The sequence below is a fragment of the Argopecten irradians genome, chromosome 5 (assembly GCF_041381155.1).
Source record: "Argopecten irradians isolate NY chromosome 5, Ai_NY, whole genome shotgun sequence".
Taxonomy (NCBI): domain Eukaryota; kingdom Metazoa; phylum Mollusca; class Bivalvia; order Pectinida; family Pectinidae; genus Argopecten; species Argopecten irradians.
In genome coordinates, this window is record NC_091138.1 from 43,924,482 (window position 1) to 43,929,763 (window position 5,282).

Below are 5,282 nucleotides of genomic sequence, written 5' to 3' on the forward strand. Positions count from 1 at the left end.
GATAGTGAGGCATGACATGGGTGCTGGTCCCAGCCCTCTGTCACAGAATAGATCCTGCCCGACCCAAGACCTTGCAGTCGGTAACCAAGACACTGCTTTAGATGTCAACTCTGAGTGTGATATACAAATCATAGATGTCCCTAAAAAGGGTCAGACTTTTAAAAAAACACAGCCGACCCTATAGGCGGCCGAATGTTTACTAATGATCTCGAGAGAGTCCCTAGGGGGCTAGGACCAACAAGTAAACTGGTGAAAAGGAACTCTGCTGGGAAGCTTACAGCTATAGAAAGTGGTACTTCTAGTGGAAGTAGAAGTGGTGCTTCTAACAGTATTATAGGTAAAAGCAGTTTTCCCGAGGACAATGCCAGAGGAGGTTCCTCTATAAATAGGAAAACTAGCACTAATGAAAGGACTAGTGGGGAGTAGCCAAAGTGGTGTCCCTAAAAGTGGTACTAGAATTGGTACCAGAAGTGGTGCTTCTGGTAGTAGAAGTGGTGCTTTGGATCAGCGGAGTGGTAGTAATGATAAAGATAGAACTGATATCCCAAGCAATTGGAATGGCCTAGCAGTGGTAGAAAAGCATCTGCTGGGAAATCCTAGTGCTGCACGGAGTGGTACTGAAAAGAAGTAGTGTTCCCCCGTGGAGTGTACTGAAAAGAAGTAAGTGTTCCCCGGAGTGGTAACTGAAAGAAGTATTGCGCCCCCCGAGAGGCGCTCCTAGCAGTGTAAGCGTCAGAGGAAGTGCGATCTAGCAGTGGAAGAAGTAGTGCTGTGAGCATCGCAAGAAGCGGTTATGTGAGACGTGTTGGAGGCAGAAATCAGTCAGAGCTCGGAGTTCTCATGAAGTTCCAAAACCATCCAGAGTTTTATAGACCCCCTAGCATGAGAATTGTAAGTATAGATATATAATTATATGACCAACAAAGCTTATAATCAAATCTTATAGATACATGTATAGATGTTTGTATCACCTAATCGTTTTAAAAAAAATCTTCTGGATTATAAAATTTTATAAATGAACCCGGTAATATAAATTAAAGCTTTTTACTAAAATTCATGTATACAGATATTTTCACAACCATTTTGGTACTTGATAGTAATGAAAAAACACTTCTTCGTAGATTAAAGATACTATATTTCAGTTATCCATCTGAAAATTAATTTGAGTTTAAAAAATAATGTCATTATGTATTTTGTTGACTGAAAGCAAGACATGTATAATATTAGTAAATGGAATTAATGACTTTCAATTTCAAAATAACTCTTGTTACTAGAGTTTAAAGGCCCACCTACCTTTCCGAAACGGCTTATGATTATTAAAATGGGAATGTAAAACGAGATGATAATTTTGAAGAGTCACAAAAGTTATTAACTCACTGTTAATACTACACGTATCATCACCTTCTAAACAATTTTATTAACGATAAATAAAAATGTTAATTTTCATAACGCGGGTTCGTTTTATGTTTCCCGCTGTTGTACCCTAAATACTGCGCGGTAGTTGACCTATCGCTGCGCCAGACGGCAAAACAGCGAAATGGCTCTCCTCTGTTACGGGAAAAACCATGCATATTTTTGTGTTGTTACCTCATCTTATGCCATCGATATATATTTTTTGATGTTATAAATGTTTTATCGAAACCTTTTATGTTTATACTGCGGAAAGGTAGTGGGCCTTTTAAAATCTGAATAAGGCATAAATATTATTTTTAATTTCAGCTTGAGCAGAATCAGGAAAGAGACTTTGAAAAAGTCTATGATATCAATCTCCATGGTGCAGAATTGACTGTCATCACCAACTTAGAAAAGGTGTGGGATAGAGATCTGACTGACTACCAGACTCTAGAATAGTAAAAACATCACTAAAAAATAGTGGAGAGGGGAATCTCTTAAATAGAAAGTAAAATGTATTATAGAAAATCTTATTGATAATATATCTAGTCTCCAGGTGGCTAGTCTACATAGATAAGGAACTGGCCACCAGTCTCTAGAATACAAAAAACATCACCAAAATTTAGCTTTTGCAATATCTTTTTTCCTCAATGAACATTGTTTCATTCCAAGCCAAACAAAGGGGAGATAATCTAGTATTGAAATTCTGCTGAAAAAATCTTTAATATCAATGATTTAGGGTCTAGGGGTAAGTCTTTATAGAGATATGTAATGATAGGTATATATATTTCTATCATTAGCTTTTGCATGTATTTTGCTAATCAGAGTATGTCACATTTACTACTGTATTTGAAAAATATAAAGTATGATTTAAAAATTTTCACAAATTTGCTAAAATCCAAACCATAATCATGTGTACATAACACTTTTTGAAAATGGAATTTGTAAAAATTCAAATAATTCTTACTTATATAGTATTTCTGGGAATGCTAGTATCGTTTTTGTCTCAATTATCAAATAATTTATAATACATGTAACTAATTTTATTCCAGTTCACTAAAGTCAGAGTATTAGACCTTTCATGCAACTATATAGAGAAAATAGAAAACTTGGAACCAAACTCGGTAAGTAAAAAAGATTAAATCTTATCTAATGTCAGATTAATATATCTTTTTATCAGATATAGGTTCACTATTACGCATTTGTTTTCCTCCAAAAAACGGAAAATTAGAGTGACATGAACAAGAGATATTTCAGTTTCCTAGATTACCCATATTCCGAATTTGCATATTACAGAGTTATCTGCACTTGCGGGTAGGTATTGATTGTGACGTCTTGTTTTTGCGAGCGTAACGTCATACTTTTCGGAGAAGATGACGTGTATTGCGCTCACAAAATAATGACGTAACAATCAATACCTACCCGCAAGGGAGATAACTCCGTATTATGCAAAGACGGAATACTGTAGATTGACCTATTTTACTGGTAATCATATTTTAGTGTAATTTGCATGAAAATATATATATGAAATTGTGATAGATATTTTTTTCTTTTTAGTTGGTTACTTTAATTGAGCCTTTATTATGAATGTGTGAATTTTTCACTATGTTAAAATTTGATTGCGCCTGAATAAGTGTGTTTTCAGTAAATGGTTAGTTCCAAATTTTTAGATCAGACAATTCATTTTTTGAATCGCCGATGAACCATAAAATGTATGGTTCAAAGCAATAAAGAACTGAACTGAACTTGAACGGTTTGAGAAGCACAATGCTGAATTGTAATCACTAGATTTTAATTGTGTAAATCCTTTTGATTTGTTTCAGGATCTGAGGGAGCTCAAACTGTATGACAACAGACTGAGGGTGGTGGAGCGACTGAAGGGGTTAGTATATTATAGGGACTTTAACGTTTGACTTCCATTCATTATATCAAGACCTTAGGGGTGATACTGCAGAAACGTGGCCCACAATCCCGCTGTTTAAGGGTCCTTGAGACTGAAAAGTCTTAAATTTGGCAGTTCAGTAATAAAAAGGTCTGGTAATCTGTTTTAATAAAATATTCTGGAAATTTGATATGTTCAGGCATATTTTATGAAGCTTTTGTTTGATTTCACTTTGAAACATTGTCACATTAAAGTTGTAGTTTACATTATTTACATGTTCATGTTCATTTTTTGAACACATTTCATTCATCAAATCTCCTGAGGCCACCACAATTGTTTTTTTCCCTCTTATTTTTTATTTTTTAACTTTGTTGTTTTGTGTCAGACTGATGCAGAAAACCTTTGTCAAAAGAACCTGCACTATGGCTTAGTGTTTTCAACCACTTAAACCTCCATTTGCCTTGCAATTGGTTTGCTATAGTTTTCAGCCAACATGGAGCAGTTTATCTAATTGTCAGGTACTAGGATGTAGGTCAGTGCTTTTCAACCTTGGTACTCTGGCTTTTCTCCATATCTTAATAATAGAAATTTAGATGCCCTTTTATGCCCCTGAATTGTCATACGACTTTAAAGGTTAAAAGATAAAAAACTGCACTCCATTGGTAGGAAAGCAATTTTTTTAATTTTCTCTGAAAACTGCCATAAAACTGTAAATATCTTCTTGTTTTATTTACAGGTTGTAAAGAAACTGAGTAGTCTTCAAATTCAACATAACAAAATCAGGCAGATAGGTGAGTGTATGTCTAAGGTCTTAGAAGGATATTCATGGGAGAAATCAAAAGCTTAAATTTGGAACAATTCATATATCTCCTTTAATTGTTGCAAAAATATCAAGATCAAGTGAATTTGCAGGAAATTTCATTTGATGAGGTCAGGTCTGATAAAGTTAATTTATATGAATTATGGCCTTCCAAACTTCTAATTTCAGAAAATTTGCTTCAGTAAAGCTTAAGCTCAAGGTTTTGAGAAAATTCACTTCAGTAAGGCTAAAATGAAAGGCGATTGGGGTTTTCTTGAAATTTTAATAGTTTTCTTGAAAAATACTGTTATGAAAAAAAAAAAAATTAGAGTCATTTTTTGATATGTTGTTATGGGTCAATGTAAAAAGAATTTCTCAATTATAGATATAATTAACTCTCAGTTAAGCTAAAAGTTAAAGTAATCATCAACACCAGTCTTCATGAAATTGAAAGAGTCTTCATGAAAGTTTTTTTAACTATTTTGAAAAATTATCCCTTTCTTAACTGATAGCGACTTCTAGTTGTAAATCAGCCCTCCTACCTTACTGATTTTGGGAGAAGCATCAGTACTATCCTGTTGTGGAACTTTGAGTCATTTCTGGTAAAAGTTTCTTCGATCTTGAATCTTAAATACATGGCCCCCTGCTCTGATTGTTTAATAAAGTTGTTGAGTCTTATCATTTTATATTTGAAGGAGGTGTTGCAGGGATCTCCTTTTTCAGCCCATAACTATTCCCTGACATTATTTAAGCTTTTGTACCCATATAATATTGGAATCATTTGGTCAGCTTAAACAACTTGGCAATTTAAGAAAGTTAAGACATATGTTTGTATACTAAGTTTTTATAAAAATGTACTAGTGGTTAAATAGACATAATTTTTAACAATCAAACACAAACCATTGTAACCTTTCTGAGTATGATTTTGAATTTGTCCTTAGGCACTGAACTAACCTTCCTCATTTCGTAAGAGTTGGTTGGCGGGCCTAGGTAACAGACTGCGCAGTCAGTGTCGATCTAGTCTCGCCTGTAAACGGTTACAGGAAGTGGACTTATCACATAACAAACTGACGACATCAGTGGACTGAGAGGTCTGTGCCCAATCTACAGGTAGGCTGTAAATGAAACATCTGTAACCAATGTCACACCCTGATGAAACTTTTGAACCATTCTCAATATCAAAAGGCTAGAAGAGTTCATATATAATTT